Here is a 20,779-nt window from a genome sequence, read left to right as displayed (position 1 = left end):
TAAATAAAACATTTTTCTGATCTGGCCCAATTTACTAAGGAAACAGTTATACTGCATAAAATTTCAAAAAAAGGAAACTTATCTTCAAATATCAAATCTAATCATGTAACTTAGACTGGTACTTTCCTGTACACTGAAGACAGACACATAGTCACATTCCCACCAGGAATATGAATTCAAAAGTCTTTCTTTACTATTGATACTGGGGGTAGAGACACTTGATACCAAGAGTTTAGAAGAAAATCTTCCATAGTTACCTAAAAATAAAGTAAATTGTCGCAGTAGTTTATTTACAGCTTTCACTAAAATAATACAGTAAAAGTGACAATAGAATTGTATGTAATAAAAATTATATAATGTATGGTTATTGATACCTATATATTTTACCAATTTAAACAAAATTAAAAACAAACATAATATGATGACACAAAAATAGATAAAATGAAACCAAATGTCTCAGTAAAATAATAAAAACGGGGGAAATTTATTTGAGTTTGGCCCTTTATTCTTTGTGCAAGTAATGCAAACACTCAGAGAATACAGGACAGGCTGTGAGTCATTAAAAAGGAGCCAATATTTTTTCTTCATTAGCTCAGTGTTTAAAATGTTCAGGTAAATGAAAGATCTATTTTCTTATTTCATCAAAGAATGAGCAAGATCATAAATAGTAGTTTAAATCATCTATTTCATTTATCCCACAAGAAAAGACTGTGTCCACTTGCCCATACTGACTGCACGTCTCATTTGAGTGAATGGCAGTCTAGTAATGGCCTTTCATTGTTTGTGGTTTTGTATTTCAGATAGGTAGGTTTTTAGGCCAAAAAGAGTGTTTTAATAATCTTAAAAAAGAAGTCTGAGAAGATATCACTGCCTGCATATCTATCTGCATGATGGCATGGTATCTTTAATTCACATTGTTTTAAATAGATGGAGAATATTGGAGCACATTTCTCAACCTGTTTGTCTGAAGAAGAATATCAATGTTATTTAACCCTCCAAATAAGGGTCTACTTGGAAGAGGAGAGGCTGTTAAAATGTATTTCTTAGGGTATCTGACAGAGGTACAGGTTCTAATTTTTTTCCAAAAATTTAGAGTTTTTAATTGAGCTAAAGTGCTCACATTAAACAGCCCAGTTTCAGACTACACAAGCCCCCGTTGTAGAATTTGGTAGAAATAAAAGCCACCTTAGAACATAAGCAGAATTTTTTTCTAATTCTGAATGAACCATAGGGTCAGCACCCCACAACTTGTTCTCCAGACAATAATACAGACATTACATTAGATCTATTAGCGCTGAGACTATTGCCCTTCTACTGGTCTTACTGTAAAAAGTAAACTGTAGGTATTTAGCTCAGAATTAATGAGTAGTTAAAAATGCAAATGCTATGCTGTTTAAAAATAAAGAAGTTAAATAAACATCCTTAAACTGCTAATGCTAGCCATATGGTGGGCCAGATGAATAATCTGGGGCCAGTCGACAGGCTGGAATCAGTCAACAGGTCCACAAATCCTGGACCCCATGTCCCCACCATGCCAGATCCAGCAGACGTGGCACCTGCTTCAAGATCTGTGCTGAATGTGGCACACATCGCAGAGCAGCCAGGGCAGGTGTCACATGTGGCATGACTTATGGACCCTGTCCGTGGGACCAGTCCAGGTCAAATCTGACCCAGGAACAGCACCAGAGGTCAGATAACAGGGCTCTGCAGGCCAGATGCATGACATCCTTGCTATAGATCAAGGGTATCAAACTAATTCATTCTTAAGAGCCTGGGGGGGGAAGAGTGCAGGGCCGGCCCAGATCACGTCCACACAAAATCCCTGCATGCTAGAGAGACCACGGGACCTAGACTGGTCCCACGTACTGCATGCAGCACACAGGCCAGCACCGGTTCTATGCACCATAATGCTATGCATGCCAGCACTGGCCCCAAGCACTGTATGTGGTATGAGAAGCCAGCCTGGGGCACCTACTGTATGTGATGTTTGAGCTTGACCAGCCCTGGAGCCAGTATGCAGGGCTGGACTGTGGGTTTTCCCTGGACTGGCCCCATTCCTGCCCCAGACCAGTCTCACATATAACATGCACACAAGTACCAGCAGACACTACATGCACAGGGCTGGTCCAAGACCCACAGGCAGCACCCACAGTCCAGATCTGACCCATGCGCCAGATTTTTGACACCCCTGCCATAGAATAAGTGCTTTTTATGTAAAAACTACTGTTTAAAATGACAACTCCCTCTGTTTAGCACTACTGGTTTGCAGACTAAATCTTACTATGAAATAGCTGGGAAAGAAAAACACTCTGGGTTTTGCATGCAAATAACAAAACTTAATTTTGTTTCAGAACTCCTATTTCCAGTAAGAGTAATCTCACAAAGACCAATAAGCATTTTACTACTCATTTCACACATGTACATGGTTCTTACTAAAAGACAAAGCAAAGTACCACCTAATAAACCCAAAACATTAACATTAGTATTAAAACATACAACACAATAAACCAACTACCATTACCTCAAACACATTACTAAACAGAAATCAGGTTTCTTTTGCAAGGTCACAGAGAGACAGCATCTGAACTAGCATCAAAGAAAGCAGTAATGGAAGAGATAGCTGGCAGAATTGAAAAGGATGGCCTCCCAAAATGGTTAAAAATAAAATAAGTATAAAGGACTAGTTTGAGCCCTAAAATTCTATTAGCATCCTCTACTACCAAATTCCAAGTTAAGGACTCTTGACTGGTATAGTTCTGTCAAACACACAGATGAAGGTTGGTTTAAGTTGAGGTAGCCAGCCTGTGGCACATATGCTACATGTGGCATGGACAACCTCTTTGCATGGCACATGGCAGTTAAGGGAGCAGAAAGCAGAGCAGCAGAATAGACAGGGGAACAAGACCAGAGTGGCACTCAGGAGGGCTAATTTGTTGCATGCCTGCGAAAAAAGAAAACCATCAATTTTAAATCATAGCTTAAGCTAGTAAATAGGAAAAAAAAATCTATTGAAAATCCAAATCATCATCATCTATCATTTATTTTTCTAAAACAATTGTTCATTCGCATTTGCTAGTTAAACCCATAAAGATGTTTCTTTCCACAAAACTGGGCTTTTACACTGAACTTCATATCACCTGTTGATACATTAAGATGATATACTAATATTTATAAATGTTACATCAAGCTGTATAATTACTTAATTTACTGAGATTCTCCAAACCACCATTTTTGTTAGAAGACTGAGTGCACATTTCTTATTTATGTTTAGTATCTTTAATGTATTTTTATCATTTTTTTTCTGGTCACAATTGGCCAGGTTTGCAAGGTATTTAATCTGCTGAAGATAGGCACAGATGTTCACATACACTTGAAAAAAAAACAGCCCCATGTTCTTTAAATTGGAAAAGGAACACAAGATTCCCTGCTTTTTCAAAATTTGATTAAATCAGGCGTGGGCAATTATTTCAGCTGGAGGGCCACTTAACGAGTTTTGGTGAGCTTTTGAGGGCCACATGGGTAGCCCCGCCCCGACAGTTGCCCTGCTTCCTGGTTGCCATCTTGGGACCAGAAGTCCTATCTCTGACCCCAATCTTTGCCACCAAAGTCCCTCCCCTTGCCCCAGAAATACTCCTTTTGGAAGGGAAGGGGTTGCCGTCTTAAAACTGAACCCCCCCCCCAAACAAATCATATACTAAACAAATCAAACAGCTAATACAACTTGTTTTAATTTTATTTTAAAATATATTTTATCCCGACTTATGTGCATTTGCATAGTGTATCTAGAGATGATTGCAAAATAGCTCAAAATACAGACTTACTTTTGTATATTGTGTGCAGGGAGTTTAAGGGGGTGTACGTGGGGGCTGTTCAGTGTGGGGATGGCGGCTGGGGTGTGTGCGGAGGGGTCTGGGTATGGGGTAGGATGTGGGTATGGCATGGTGGAAGTGTGTGTGGCAGCTGTGGGGAGGGGTGTGGGTATATGGTAGGGGGCGGGAAGCCAGCTCTGCCTGTCTTGTCTCAGCTGCAAGGTTGGAACCATATGACATGGCACAGAACCAGCCCGGCATGGCACAGCACAGTTCTGGCTGCAAGGCGGGCCAAGCTGGCCCCATGCCACACCATGTGGTCCCCGAACTCGCAGCTGCAACCGTGTTGTCCTGGGCTGGGCTGCGGCCGGCGGGGCTGTTCTGTTTCCATTGGCTCCGGCTGCAGCTGCTGCTGCTCCTGCCCATGCCCACCCTGTGCCACTCTGGGTGACCAGGAGGGAACTTTCAGCAGAAGGCTCCTGCCCAGCACATGGAGCTCCAGCTCCAGCTGCCTTTGATCCACTCGATGAGCAGTTGTTGTGGGCAGGCGAAGTGGGTGGAAGGCAGCTGGGAGCTGGAGCCGGAGCCTCCTGCTGAAGCTTCCCTCTGAACCCTGGCCCAGAGCCATGCAGCACAGTGGAGCGCAGCAGGAACAGGAGCCGTAGCAGGAGGTGAGGGGAGCAAAACAGCCATGCCTGCCCCGGCCAGCATGCGCAGCTTCCAGTGAGGCTGTTCCCAGTGCGGCTGCAGCCAGCCGGGTGCTGCTGTGCTCCCCCTGCCTCCAGCAGCCACTCCTCCTCCTACTCCTGCCCCCTGCTGTGCTGCTCCAGGCATTTGGGGGACAGGGGTGGAAGCTTCATCCCAGCTGCTCCCGATGGAGGTGAGGGGAGCAGAGGAACATCCAGCCAGCTGCAGCCGCACTGGGAACAGTCCCACCAGAAGCTGCATGCTGGCTAAGGCCCAGGCTGGGGGAAGTGCAGGCATGGGCTGCTTGGGTGGGAGCAAGTGGGGCTCAGCCCCATGTGGAGCACTGCAGGGGCACCCAGGGGCCAGATCCAGCCACTCGGTGGGCCAGATCCAGCCTGTGGGCTGTATTTTGCCTGCCCCTGAATTAGATTCTAAATTTTGAATGAACCAGTCCAAATTAAGGAAGTATTGTTTATGCCTGCTAGCTAAACTGTAACCAAAAGGAAAAAAAACTAAAAGCTTTTCTGCACAACAGAAACAAATTAAAAAGATACAAGTATAATCTATACTCATTCTCTTCTCAAATTCAGCTTGCACCAACAACCATCTGGGAACAAACTTCCTGCTAGTTTAACCCCCTCTAAAAGCCACCAAACTCCGTTCGATATTCTATTATGCTGCCTGTGTAATTCTTCTACATTAATTCTTCAAGCAGTGTGCAGTCACCAATTGTTTACTGCATGAATGTCACACATGTCAGTAACCCATATTTTAAGAATGGCACAGCTCTGTTGCTGCATGCTGAACATGTCACCATTAGGGTCTACACCAAGTGTGGATAATTATTTGAGCCAGAGGGCCACTTAGGGAGTTTTGGCGAGCTGTCATGAGCTGAGTTGGCACCCCCCGCAATCGCACCAGGTCAGCACCCTGCTGTCCAACAGCTCACCAAAACTCCCTAAGTTGTTCTGCTCTGTGCTGGGCCAGGTGGCTGGGATAGGGCCACAGGTGGACAGGAAACAGCATCTGGGAGTAGGATGGGCAAGTGTGCCTGGGGCTTGGATTGCGGGGCTGAGGCTTGGGGCAGAGCAGCAAACTGTTCCCTGCACACCCCTGAGATGGGCACTGGTTCTGCAGGCAGGAGCATTCAGGGAATGGATCTCACCTCTGCCACATGACCTGGCCCCTTGCTATCACCACCCTCTAATCCCAGCCCTGCCCGCCCGTCCTGCTCCTAGATGCCACTCTCCACCTGCTCACAGCCCCCTGCCACACACCCTGCCTACACAGGTCCTACTCCAGTGGTGGGTGTGGGGTGAATGGGCTGGGGTGCTTAGGCATTGGGCTCAGGGCTGGCGGTGGCAGCAGCCAGGAGCTGCCACCGCTGGGGCTGCCAGGAAGTGAGTCTGGCTGCCGGACCACACCAAACCCACTGTGAGCACCAGGGCAGTGGGACAAGCTGCACACACCATGGTCCAAGCTAAGCCCCCATGCCTGGGAAGGGTAGGATGGAGGAACCTACTACAGGCTGGACAAAATCTCTTGGTGGGCTGGATCTGGTGCACAGGCCGTATTTTGCCCCCCCGGTATACACTTATGTGAAAAATCCACATAGAACCTTACTGGTTTCCTTTTGTACTTGTAAAACACATGCACTAGATATAGCCATACTATACTTTTTCATAAAATATAAAAACAAAAGTTTTGCTTGAACACTAAACAAAAAGAAATCTGCATTTAGCAAACAAAAAGTTCTATGAAACTACGGCAAGAAGATAATTCATTTAGGGTTAAATTCAGTCATGCAGTTAGTTAGCCACTGCAGTATAGACAACACTTTAGCCCAGAAGCAAGTGTGGACTAACACCCAGTGCTCCTAAGAAGGTATGTCGATGCAATATTGTGACCTTGAAGACATGTTGTAAATGCAGTTTGCAAACAGAAAGTCTCAGAATGCTCCGATTATAAACCCAGTCTTACACAAAAAAGCAAAGTATTTCAGTACAGAGTTTAACATTTAGAACTTCAAAGCTAGATGTAGAAAGGGGTGTCAGATGACTGGCAACAAAAGTACAGCAATTAATCCAGTCTCAATCAACAGTGACTGAGGCAGGCAACAACAATGGATCAGGCAGTATTGTTTGTGTAAGGTCTACAAAATAGAGTTTTTTTCTAGACATTACCTGGCAAATTACTGACACCAGACAAGAGTAAAGAGTCAAAAAGCAAAAGGAGTGGATGTGTGTTCATGCTGATGACAGACAGGCTTGTCACTGGAAAAGCACAGAATCAGTGCCCTTCTAGCAGCTTAACCCACAATTGTAATGCAATTGCTACACAAAAACCGTGGTTGATGAATGGGATCCTGCAAGAATTCCCACAATTCTTGGGACCTGAAAACGAAACAGAGTTGCCACATTTTGTTGCTGACAGACATTCATTGGATTTTCAAGAACTAAGTAGCTGCTGCGTTCTCTGAGTAGTTTTACTGCTGACGAATGCCAGATCTTAGCAACTAATGGACACAAGAACGATTAGTGCTTACAAAGCTCACTGCTGGCACCAACTCATGATTTCATCTTGATACTCTTGATGCCAGCTGCACACCCAGAGTCAAAATAAGGTATGTGATGCATTGGAGAAAGCGTCTCCAGTTACCTCAAACAATTGTTGATATCACCCTAAAATGTTGAGGGTCAGACAATAACACAGACAACATATAGACACCCACAGCAGATACACTATCTTCATGTAGGGACACAGCACTTTCCCTACTTGATACTTACTGGAAACATCTGAATGGTCAATGTTTCTGGCAGATATTAGGCAGTTAACTGGCAACTAACATGCAAGCCAATGACTGAGAAGTGGATCATTAGTCTAGCATTGCTTGCACCAACCACACTCAACAACAGCAGTATTCAAGACTACAAACACCAAACCTCACCTGCACACTCTGGTATCTCAATGGGACAACTTAGCTGTTTCACCAATTTGAAGGGTTGGTCACACATGTCAACCCCGCCCCAGTCTGTCAAGTGCTGGTCAAGTGGATATGCTGTACTTCATAGCCTCAGTGATCATATCCTGGATACACTGCTTTGCTCAATGTCCTGTACCAAGTAATGCCTTGATCTGAAATCTGATCCTTGTGAAACCTCATGCCTTCTTTGAAACCAAGCCCAACAAAGACTATAAGACTGCACAGAAACAGAGCTCTGCTTTGAAAGGATGAGCTTGTAGAAATGGACCATATTCCCTGCTCCAGAGCATGTTAGAATCTGGAACTCTGACCCAATGAGGACCAGAAATTTGTTTTCATGGAGCTGGTTTGTAAACTGATTTTTATTGACTTTATTACTCTATTTGCACTGCTTGCAGACTACATAATGTTTTCTATTGGTGTAGTATAATGTATGCAGGAAGCACATAGGTACAACCTTTGAGCAGATGCCTGTTATGCTCTTCAATTTGGCCCCCATAGGACAAATTTATCTACCAGGTCCCATCATCATGAAACCAATTTCTATTTACTTTTGGTGAAGTTAACATACATAAAAATAATTAATTTAAGAACATACACTGCACTATATTTTTGGCTAGGGTTCGTCTCGTCTTGCGTTTCTTGTGCTTTTGTTATCTTGCCAATGTCACTTCTGATATGACCGCTGGCAAGATAACAAGCATTGACTATACTAGCACTAGCTCCCTTGAAAAGACTGAAAATAATATACTTAGGCTGCAAACAAACATTGGATTTATCTAAAGATAAACTATTTTATCCCAGGACAAAGTGTACAGACATTCATGTCCACTGTATTAGAATAAATCCTAGAAAAGTTTCCTGGATAAAAGATGGTAACAGTTTATCCTGGGATACTGCAAAGTACACTTGTACAGTTATCCCAGGGTTGTATTGCTGAATCAATGTCAGAAAAGTGGCACTGCAATAGACATTCATTAAACCCTGATAAGTAATGTGATGTGTGTATACACATCAAGCCTGAGATATTTTTATTCCACAATAAACAAAGGTACAACTTATCCAGGGACAAATGCAAAATCTGTTCCTAGCCTAAATGCAGTTCTTGACCTTTATGGAGCCTGAGATGGCCTCATAAGTTAAGGATATCTTTCCTAATTATGTTTACATTTAAGAAAATGTTGCACTAACTCATTAACACCTGATGAGAAGTCATTAGTGTAACAAGTATATTTAAATGATTTTCATGCATGAATATTTGAAATGAAATGGTAACCTCTATATTTCTTATGAACAGGTTTGTTGTTAAACCCAATTCAGTTTTTAAATTTAAATAATTATCTATTTTTCATTCAAGCAATCTGCTTTTAAATTCACCTTATCCCACAAAATGGTGCGCACAGAATTTTGTCTGCATCACAGAAAGTCTCTCTCTCCACACCTACAAACATGGGCTATTTCATTCAGCTAGGGTTGGGTATTTGACTGGTCAAATAAAGTTTGGTCAACTGACCAGTCAAATATCATTAAAACATATTTAAAAATGCCAAATATGATCAAATAGTTTTTTTGTTTATTTACATTAACAAGCAGTAATTTCTTACATAATGTTGAAATAAATTTATTTCACAATTAAATCTTTCTGCAAAAACTAAACACAGAAGCACAAATTTTCCATTAAGAAATGTGTCAAAAAAAACTTTAAAAAATAATTTGTCAACATTCCCCATAACACCGATAACATACTTTTTATCAAAACAAAATAGTATAAAAACAATTTACGTTTCACTACTATAAATTTAAAAATGTATTTTCACCCTTAGTCTGTTTTTTTCTTAATTAATGCCATCTTCCTCTCAACTACCATTCTTTTCAGTCACTTTCTTCTGAGTCAGAATCAGAAAACTTGCTTGAAAAATATGCATTTTGTCCAAAATGCCTTTTCATTAAATATATAGCTGCCATCTTCCCAACAATTTCTGTTTGCATCCTGTTTTGGTTCTTGCTATGAATGTTGCCACAAACTAACCGGTTATGCTCTGCACAAGGAGTAGAGCTTGGAAGTGTTAACAGGATATCAGAAACAGTCACTAATGAACAAGGAGGACAAAAGCATTTCCACCAACTTGATGATGTAATCTGACCTTTTTCTGGATATGACTGCATTCCATATCACTTTATTGTTGAATAAACCACTTCTAGCTTTAAAATTATTTCAGCCAAAATAGATTGGTCATCAGGAAATTTCTTAAATTTGGCCAAGTTCATTATTAGTTCACAAGCTGCATCAAAGTCTTCACTTGTTAGCTTCTCTCCTCAATATTGTGGATCTAACAGGTAAGCTGCACTGTGCCTCAGTGATCAATTGACACTTTCTTTTCTCCATCATTTCTTTTGTTTTTTCTCAGACATCGAAAGTGATTCTTTACAAGTGTCGGTGATATGATGCTGAATGCTTGCGTACTCATATCTGACATCTTCAAGTGTACATTTGTTGCCTTCCAGCCATGGGCAACTGGTGCCTCCCAAGTCTGGGGGGGGAACCTGCAGGTGCCGCTGGCAGCGGGGCTGGAGCCGGCGAGCTCCTGCAGGTGTCGATAGCAGCAGTGGCCCTGTCAGTGGGGGCACGTGCTCCCCTGTACCCCTCCTCCCATGCGTCACCTGTGCTTCCAGCTTTTGTATAGCTTGGGCAACAAAGTTTTAGCATTGAGAAAAATTTGGAATTGCATACCCAAAAGACATCTGCATAAAAAATGTCAATACAAATCTCATGGATAAATATTAGAAACATTTTCATCTTCAACGGCTGACTACAAAGCTTTCTTGGACACTTGAAGCTGTCCCAAACATTTGATTGCTGAAGCCTATCATGTAAGACAATTTGTACTCAATGTCAGAAGTACACAGTATTGTTTTTGGCAATACAAAAAACAGCTGGCATGTGCTGATTTTTTAAAAGCTTGACAATTGTTTTTACTTTTGTGGGATGAGAATGGAATGTTTGTAAACCTTCAAAATCATTAACAAAAAGTTGCTGTGTGTGCGCGCACAACTCTAGAACTGAGTATGTGGATATTTCTCTTTCATAGTACTCCAAGAAGACTTCATATTTGCAGCATTGTCAGTTAAACCTAAAAATACTCTCTCAGGGCTGAGTTTTGAAATAATGCTTTCAAACTGTAAAGCTATGTACTAGGATGCATGGCAATGTTCTGCAGTGGTTAAGAATTTATAGAATAATGGCTGAAGAGTTGTCACCATGACGTTATGCTTTCATTCCAAATATTGCTCCCACCATCTGATACAACGGACAGATGCCTCTTTAATAAGACCACTTACTCTTCTTTGCATTTTGCCGAAAGCTTCAAGAAGATGTCCAGCCAGCTGTGTTCTGCCTGGTAATGTGTAGGTTGGATGTAGCTTGGCAAAAAATTCCTTCACATAGGGATTTTCTACCATGTGAAAATGCAAATTGCTTGCACATACAGCCTTAGCAAACATCTGGTCAAGATCACATTTTTCTTGGGTACTAATCCTGTCCCCAAATCCTAAAGATATTTGATTGTGGTTTCACAGAAGTTGATACCCAAGAACTGGCCAAAGAAGATCTGTAACCAGAAGGCTGCTGAGATGAAGCTTCAAAACCAAAATTGTTTACATAAGTTTAGTTTGAAGGTGAAAGCAGCAGAAGATCACTAGCCTGAGTTTCAGTATTGTTTTCCATTCCTGTCACCATACCATCTTCATCACAGGAATCTTCTATGCTCAAAGCATGATCAGAGGAAGCATCTGATGTATAAGTAGAAGAAAGCAGCTTCTTCTTGGAATGATTATTATTAAGGAGTCTTTCTTTTACTACAGCTGGGCACATTTCACAAGACTTTAAGAGGTGTTTTATCATTCTGTCTACGTAAATTACATATTCAGTTCCAGAATTTATATCTGCTTTTTGCTGCTTTTCCCTCTTGTGCTCTTTTACAAAATTTCCATACAAATACTTCAGGTTCCTTTGCTACGCATTTCTTTTTTTAATTAAAGTTAATCCTTCTTAGTAAAAAAAAAATAAAAAAAAAATTTGCATTTCAATTTTAAATTTTCAAACCACTTGTAATAAAAAATTCATAAAAACAAAAAGACACTGAAACAGTCACTGAGTGTAAGGCAAAAAATGTAGTGAATAACTAAATCCAGTGGAAATACTATCATATATAGGGATTACATTTGCTAGTTTCTTCTGGATTATTTGAAAAAGAGAAACAGTCAAATAATGTCTGCGTCATCTGGATGACTTATCAGATAACTGTTCAAGTCTGAGGATTTAAAAAAATGAGTTGGCACAACTTGCATTCACCCCTCTTCAGCTCCAGTAGCTCCACCCACTTGTCCTTCTTGCTATTAGGGATGTGAAAGGTTAAACAGTTAAACGATAATTAAATTTATACCATTAATGTATTACAGTTAACTTTTAAACTAGCCCACCTTTGCATGCCTCCTGCCTCTTCTACTAGCAGTTCGCGTCATGTAAATCAAAGTGCTTGGGGTTGTCTGGGGGGAGAAGGTGGTTGAGCCAAGCCGAGCCAGCCTTTTCCCTGAGGTAGGGAAAAGGAAAGCAAGGCAGTGCGTGATGGTTGGCAACAGGAGCACTGCTTGCCACCTGCTTATATCTCATCCTGTGGCAAGCAGAGTGGGTGCTGGTTACTGGGGGTATCCCTGCATCTGTCCCTCCCTCCCTGTTCTCAATCTCATTGCTTTTGGCAGTGGTGGCGTTCCCCCTGGTGGGGCGGGAGGGTGGGTGGGAGGTGCTCCAGTGGGAGAGGCTGCAGGTCTTAAATTTTTCCCCAACAAGGCTGTGGGGCAGTGCAGCTGGCTCAGTGACAGCATATTCCTCTCACCAGGTGCTGGGGCTCTGTGTCTCTGGTTGCCTTGGAGGAGGAGGAGAGGTGCTCTGCCTCTCTCCCCTGCTCACACATGGTAGAAATGACAGCTAGGGAGGTGCCTCCTCTGTGCTGCACTGTCTGTCTGCCCACGGAGAGCCTGGCTGTAGGCTGTCTAGGGCTGCGAGACACCAGGTCCTGGGTATTAGCCGCCAGTCACACAAACGCGGGGAGCTGCCTTAGAACAGAGCGCCCCAGGCTTCTGCGGTGAACTCCCCACACAGCCCCTGCGCCCCCAGCCCTCCATAGTAGGTATGTGTTACTGGTTAAACGGTTAACCAATATAATTAAAAGTTTAAATGGCTATTTTTTAAAAACAATATTTACATCTCTAGATACTATAATTACAGAAAGCCTTCCTATAATATTTGATCAATATCTAACCACTTAAAAAACATGCAGTCAACTGACTTGTCAACTGACAGTATTTGACATGTCAATTGATCAGCTTGCCAACCCTACACTCACCTACAAATCTACTAATTCTTATATTTGGACACATCTTTAAGTATTGCTCAGTCTTTGACTCTTATTAAGTGCTCTGTATCCTGATCACCATAAACATCAACTCTGGCTCATCTATGAAATTATTTCCTTCAATCCTGCCTGTCCTCTTCACATTCAGTATTGTTACCTATGAAGAAAATGGACTTAGTTTTACCTTCATTCAGTCCTTCACCTATACCCATGCATACCTGTTTAATACCTTTGATTCCCTCATGTATTCCTGAATCCAAATTTCCTCTCTCCAGTACCATATATTGAGCATTTTCTCTCTTTTTCAAAGAATTCTCTCAGGATTAGATATTAAGCCCAGCCTCGTGCCCCTCTTCCTCCTTGCTGTGGTGAGTCAGAAGATAGACCTGTTTGCAGTTTCTGGGAAACACTGCATCTGTGGCAGGTAAAGAGGAGACATTAGGTCCATGATTCTCACCTACGGTGCCTCAGCACCCTGGGGTGCCATGAGAGCCTTTCAAGGGTTCTGCAGGATGCAATGCAATATTAGTACTGGTAGATGTGCAAACATGATTCCCAAGATAAACCAAGAGATTTCAAACAGGAATCCATAATGTCACAAACATTCTGAACCACTGAGTGAGTTTTTTGCAACAGAAGAATTACTTTATTTTTCTGTAGACAAAAATCACGTAAAAACTCAGCCAACATTTTCTGAGGGGCAAAAGGTTGAGTCTAAAAAGGTTGAGAACCACTGCACTGAGCACTAAAGCATCCACACATAATTGGGCAGATCTGCTTATTCCGGACTACCTCAGGTTATATGATTACCTTGTCCACTGTAACATACCTACATGGATATAGAGACCATTACACAGATAGCTGTGAAAATATCTCGGGAAATATACCAATTAAAGCTTGGCACACTCAGGGGAGGACTACACTGCCGACTACAGTGTAGAGACAGCTGAGCTAGCTTGGGGAAGAGAAAGTTTAGTCACAGCAGCATGGAGTAAAACAAGCTAACTTACCCTGCCAAAAAGCTGGTATAGTTTAGCTCATGATGAGCTGTTGTAGCTCAAGACTAATCCCAACACCGGAACTAGCCGCCTGTAATATAAACTTATTCTCAGTCTCCTACAGGGATCCTTCACTGCCTCTGTTCCCTAGATTTCTAAAGTACTGATAAGAAAGTAACCCTCTTTTCCTCCTCCTCTCCTATTCAACAGAGCTATGCCCTCAGCATGCTGCAACGTGAGCTGAGGTGTATCCCTTGGCAGGGCAACATCCACCTTGGCAGTTAGTTCAGTCATAGCATAGCAAATACAGCTTTTAGATATCCATCCCTCCCTCTGTTCACATAGGTGAAATTAGTGTGGCACTGCTGGCTGATTACGCAGATTTTTAGAATAGCCGAGGGTGAGAACTCCAATCAAAGTCAATGGAAAGTGAAGGTGCCCAATGCCTCTGAAGATGAGGCCTCTAATTCTTAGGCTGCAAGTTTATTTGAAATTGTAGATTAGAAACAGGAAGACGAGTCCACAGATTCTCTCATAGCAAAGGGCAATATTACTGGCCTTTTCTCTAGACTCTAAGGATTCTCTTTTTCAGAAACGGCTGCTTGTCACTACTAAGACCAGTGGTAGTTGGTCTTTGTAGGCTCAAGGGACCCCTCCATAACTTCCTGGAATTTAGTGGTACCTCATTTAGAGGCTGGTTTATTGCACTCTTTGGCATCCTTAAAAGATTTTCATGGGGTGGCAGGGCACCCCAAAGAACTGCATGACTCCTCCATCCTCAGAGCTGGTAGGGGCTACTAGGCAGGGCAGATTGGGGAGTCAGTAAGAGGCAGCTGTCTCTGCAGCAGGCAGAAGTGGGTGACAGTGGGCACTGGTGCAGACGCTGGTGCCAGGTAAAGGTGGTGGGAACAGATCCCTGCTGTGCCCCACTGTTTCTGCCCCCTCGACATCCCCAGCTCTATCTGAGGGGATGAGCATGGCCCCTGCCACTGCTCCTTTAGGGACTAAATGTTGGAACTATCATTCGGCATGGCCCTCCCACAAACCCTGGGAGCATGGCAGAAGCAGGAGAATAAACCAACCTACAGCAGAGTGCACATGTGGAATGCATTGGCTACCAGGAGACATAGGCTGCAGTTTCAAGCCTGGCTTATTCCCCTGCTCCTCTCACACTCCTTTAACTCGTGGGAGGTGCCACGGGGAGTGTTGCCGGGATACAGAAGTAGGTGCCCAGCACTTGCCTCCTCTCACAGGGGCCACATACCACAGTACCCTTCTAAGCAGCTTGCACCACCCTAGGTTACCAATGAAAATCAGTGACGTATAAGTTTCTGCTAGTGGGTGATTCATCTAAGTGGACGGATTTCTGTCCTCAGCAGCTGGCAAAAAAAGACTTACTCTTTGACAAGAATTAATATATTTAGATCATTTTAAGCGTTATCTATTAAAGACCTGTACCCAAATAGTTGAACATCATTAGTTACCACCACTAAAGTCTTTGGGACATGAGAGGCAAGGGGAAAAGTGTTGCCTATAGTCTTTGCTTATGAATCACAGAAACACTATACAATTATATACCATCTAACAGTAGGCTCTCAAAATAACTTACATAAATTCATTAATTAGATCCTAATACCCTTGCAAGGTACAGGCATTATATACCTATTTTACAGACAGTTAAGTCAAGGAAATGTATTTGCAAGACAGAAGAGATATTATTAAGGATCAATCACATTCTACATTCAATTGGCAAATCATTTTAATTTTAGAAGTTTAATACAGAACTGAGTAGTCAAGCATTAAAAATATAACACACCCAAAATTCCACCCCCAACAATTGAGGCAGCTGAAAATAGGAACACAGAATTACAATATTCTGCCAGAGTGCTAGGAGGCATTGTACACACAAAGCTTAAAGCAGAACAGAAAAATAAGTACTTGTAAGTCTGCGCAATTATGTTCCAGATCTCTCAAGTGACATTAATATTGGGGAAAAGAAAGGTGGCACCCACTTTAAAAATATAAACTAAGCTATTAAATACTTTATAGATTTCATGACAATCTATCATGTTGGAACTTAACATGAGATCTTTGCCATTCCTGCAAGGCCCTCTACACAGGCCTACCCTTGATTATGGCCTGGAAGCTGCAGCTGGTGCAGAATGTGATCATCCACCTTCTGTCACCAAGAGCACATTACTCCAGTACTCCAATTTGCATTGGCTCTGGGAACAATTCAAGGTGCTGTTTTTGACCAATAAGGGCTTAAAGCACCTGGGGCTTACATACCTAAGGGGCTTCCTTCTCCCTCCTGTTCCACCTTGATTTTTAAGGTCAGCCAAGATCAACCACCTGCAAGCACTATCTACACACTAAGTTTGCTTGGTGCAAACACATGGGTGTTTATTCTTAGCAGCAGATCCTCTGCACCGGAAGCCCATTCCTGTTGTCGCTCATAAGAGCCTGAGCTAGGCTATCTTCCAGAACTAAGGTTAAGTTGGGGCACTGTTTTGGGAGTTTCTGTTATATACCATAGCTATTTTATTTTAATATTTTATCTGCTTTTATAAGCTACTGTGTCTTTTCCTATAAGTTGCCCTGAGCCTTTTTTGGGAAATAAACAAACAAACTGCACTGAAATGACCCATTTTTCCCATTTTGTAGTGACTGAAGTAATATATTGTAGCCAAGACAGTCCAGGAAACATACAAAAAACAAAGGTTTTTGGGGGGTGATATATTTTAATGGACCATCTGTATAGTTGGGAGAGATGTTAGATAAGATTTCAGATGCAACTTGTCCTTCTTCAGGTTTGGACGAAGCAATGCGTGCCCAAAAGGATGCCTGATCTCACTTGCAACTATCTAGTTGGTCCAATAAAATAAATCACCCAAAAAACCACCTTGCCAAAATCACTACATTGCCCTCATTTATTTATGATGGGGAACAAACAAGAAGCCTGAGATACTTCCAAATGCAAGACTTATCAGAGATCCACATGTTGAAAATACACTGGAGATTCTGGAGTATTATAGGCATTGAAGCAGACTTTCCGGGATAAGGCTGAAGCACTATGGCATGACAGTGTGACGTAGCCTATTCAACATAATCAATAATAATATTTGCTTATGCATAAAAATAGGACTTTAGACCTTAAGATCATTACATATAACCGGCATTACTTTTAGATAAAGAACAATAACAAAACAAAATGAACAGCTGCCTATGAAATGGAATATTTTAAGTGCGCAAAATATCACATTTTAGTTTACAACCTATATTGCCAAAAATATCGGTTTCAATATTATTTTGAACTTAGCACGAACTATTCTGAAAAGACACCAATGTTATGAACACTACCTACTGTGCACATTCAGTAACTAATTTTCAAACAATGACAGACATGGCACTAAAAGACTAATCCCCTTCCCGATCGCTTCTCTAAAACTGTCCCACAATTAATATAATTGGTTAATAAAAGCAATACAGATAACATACTTAAAACCTGGCTTGTACTGGGTATCAGGTAATCTAAGATTGCTCAGAAAAGAGAGTTTAGTTGATTGGGGTTAAAATCCCCAAACCTTATCTACATGAGCACCATCACCTGGAAGCTGGACTGGTGGTAGTTAAGGAGGAAAAAAAAAGTGGAAAATAGCTTAGCTTAGTGTAAACAAATATACTAAGGGTTTTGCAAGAGCAGCAGGATTACACTTTTTAACTTTTATGTAGTGACCATTTTTTTTTTTGAGAGTTGCACTGAAAAGCTTCTGAAAATCAACCCAGCTACTATCACTTTTGAAAGTTTGCATGCTAAAAATTTCACACATTTAAAATTAGGGAACCTCTTCCCAGGCCAGTAATTTTTGTAAGAAGTTCCAGTCCAACATGACATGAAAAGGCCCATTAATAATCTGAAAATAGAAATTATAATAGGTACAGGACTACTACAGAAAGACTATGTTTGTACCTATCCTACTTATTAATTTGCTAAAACCCATAAGAACTGCCAACTGTTTACAAGTATCACCAACAAGTCATTTAGCAACCACAGCTGTATGCAGAGTGAGTTTTAAACCTACAGTTGTGTATGTGATATAAAGGACAGCAAGATACCAGAGACACAATGTTGCAATGCATAAGGACCTGAATCCAGACTATGGCATTTAGTCCCAAAAAGGTAAAGACAGTTGGAGACCACTTCTTTTTCCCCATGTATTACACATCTCATTTCTTTGACTTAGCTTTCCTTCAATAACTTTCTCCAAGGTATACAAAAATGCACTTCCTCCCCACAGAAAGCCAAAAATAAAATACAGTAATCAAATCAAATTATTATTATTTTTTTGCAGGCTAGGAAGGAAGAAAGACTGAATTTTTTAACTATATGAGAGGCACTGAAATAATACAGTAATGGGGAATGAGAGAATCTTTCTAGATACAGACTTAACTCCAATATGAAAACATTGCATTAACTACTGTGATTATCACTGCTTCAAGACTGGTTTGTATTGGAACTGCTCACCATATTCAATGTTAATGTGTTGGTTTTTTTCCATAACAACTAGTCAAAACGTGTAGATTTAGACAATGTGATATTAGGAGGAAGTGAGTCATGTTCACGTTAGAATACAAAATGTATATGTTTAGTTTAGTAGATGAATACAGTTACTGTTCATAACAAGTGCCAAACTCGATTTCGCAGTGTTATGCAGAGCCAGAAACTTTGCATCCTTAAAGTTTTTTCCCAGGGCTAACTGCATTTGCAGCACACAACATTCTCCTAAATGACTTGCCTACTGTTTGTTTGTTTTTTTGAGTGGTGTATAACACTCAACTACAACACCACAAGGTTTTCAACCGCAGAACTGACTTTTTGGTAGAAACAAGAGGCTCAATGCCCTGTACCAAACAGGGCCTTGATCTGATAACCGGATTCTTGTGACACCTTATGCCTTCTTTGAAACCCAGCCTAAGAAAACCAATAAGACTCTGTACAGAAACAGAGGTCTGCTTTGCAAGGATGAGCTCGCAGGAATGAACCACATTCCTTGCCTTAGAGCAGCCCAGAGCCCCAAAGCAACAAGCACCAGAAAACAGCACAGTGTGGCCAACCTTAAGGCTACGAGTTTGATCAGTGGCATTTGTAGTTATACATCCAAAGTCAGGAGCATTTAATAGTGTAAAGGTTTGCACTGTTCCACCACTGGCTTCACATCCCCTGGTGCCACTGGAGAATAGCCACAAGCCTCCAGCCTGCAAAAAGTCAGGCCATAAGTTTGGACAGTGAGGAGCATCACCCAAAAAAGGCAGTCTCCAAAACATATGGTGAAGTAAACCATGACAGCTTATGCTCTCTATATATCTTATTTAATTAGTTTATAAAGGTGTGGTCCTACCCTGCCTTCTTTGACTTCAGATCAAGCCATGAAAGCTTATGCTTGCTCCTGCGGATTCACCTGTGCTCTCTTCATGTGTGTCTCTACATATGTATTGTATTTAATTAGTCTATAGAGGTGTGGGTCTACCTTGCCTTCTGGCTGACTTCAGACCAAGCCATGAAAGCTTATGCTCACTTGTGTTTGCTTGCACTCACTCGCACTCATGCGCTCACTCTCATCTTTCTCTCTTTATCTTATATAATTATAAAGGTGCAGGTCTACCCTGCCTTCTGGCCGACTTCAGAACGAGCTCTGAAAGCTTATACTTGCTTGTTCACCTATGATGTTTCTCTCTCTCTCTATATATGTATCTTATTTAATTAGTCTATAAAGGGGAGGGTCTACCCTGACTTCGGGCTGACTCTAACCAAGCTACGAAAGCTTATCCTTGCTCATGCTCACCAGCTTGCGCTCTGTCTTCCTTTCTATGCATCTTATTTGATTAGTCTATAAAGACGCAGGTCTACCTTGACTTCAGACCAACCTACAAAAGCTTAGGCTTGCGCCTGCTCTCTCCATCTCTGCCTCTCTCTCTCTCTCACTATGCATCTTATTTGATTAGTCTATAAAGAGGCGGGTCTACCCTGCCTCTGCCTCCCTGCTGGAGGGGGGGGAACTCCCTCTGTCCAGAACCAACCCAGAAACCTGCAGCTGAAGCCAGCACCTGCCTGAAGCGCCACAGGGGCCACGCGCACCACGTACAGCCCTTCCCGCCGCAACGACCACGCGCAGGCACAAATACACACACGTATATGTGCGCGCACACACACCCCAGCAGCCGGGCCCGGGCAGTGCACACCGGGCCGAGCGCCTGGCCCCTTGGTCCAGGGCCCCACTTCGCTCTCTGGCCCTGTCAGGGGGAAACTGAGTCACGGCCGCGCTCGGTTCACCCAAGGTCACGCGGAAGCCCGTGGCCCCCCCCCCCTCCGGCCCCCGCCCAGCCCCGCGCAATAGAGGCCTCCCCTGCCCAGTCTCCCCCGGCCCCCCAGCCCCGGCCCCGGCGCGGACCTGAGCGCTGCGGCCTGCTCCCCGGCGCCGCCTCCGGCCGGGCCGGCCGGGCCGGGCGTGGGCGCGCTGCGGTGCGGGGGCTGGGCCCTGCGGGCGCCGCTGTGTCAGCCCGAGCCCGCGCCCGGCGCCACCATCTTGGGAGCAAACGCGGAGATCGGCGCGGCGCAGCCCCGGAGGACTCGCGGGGCTGAGCGAGCTGTCCCGGCGTGCCTCGCAAGCGCGGCGCTCTACCCTGCTCTCCTTCCTGGCTACCTTCCCTCCCTCGCCTGGCTACCTTTCCCCTTCCCCTCTCCTCTCCTCCCGCTCCGAACCATAGAGTCCTCTCGTGCCGCGGCCTCTCCCTCTCGCGAGAGGCTCTAGCGGGAGGGCGGCGATGCGAGCGCGGCCATGTTGGGAGAGGGCAGCAGCCTGGCGCCCCGCCCCGTGGAACCACAGTCGCCCC

At 43.1% G+C, this 20,779-nt stretch overlaps 1 protein-coding gene across 2 annotated transcripts in view; it reads right to left on the bottom strand.

The window, feature by feature from the left end:
* UBE3A (ubiquitin protein ligase E3A) overlaps positions 1-20,513 on the bottom strand; it is a 78,040-nt gene extending 57,527 nt beyond the window's left edge. For both annotated transcript variants that reach the window (XM_059720970.1, XM_059720969.1), the window contains exon 1: positions 20,338-20,513. The gene's annotated coding sequence lies outside the window, so the exon portion shown is untranslated. The remainder of the gene's footprint in view (positions 1-20,337) is intronic.
* Positions 20,514-20,779: the final 266 nt, after the last annotated feature.

This window comes from Alligator mississippiensis, chromosome 1 (assembly GCF_030867095.1).
Source record: "Alligator mississippiensis isolate rAllMis1 chromosome 1, rAllMis1, whole genome shotgun sequence".
Lineage (NCBI taxonomy): Eukaryota > Metazoa > Chordata > Crocodylia > Alligatoridae > Alligator > Alligator mississippiensis.
The sequence above is the reverse complement of the archived record's forward strand: the minus strand, read 5'-3'. Positions and strand labels throughout refer to the sequence as shown.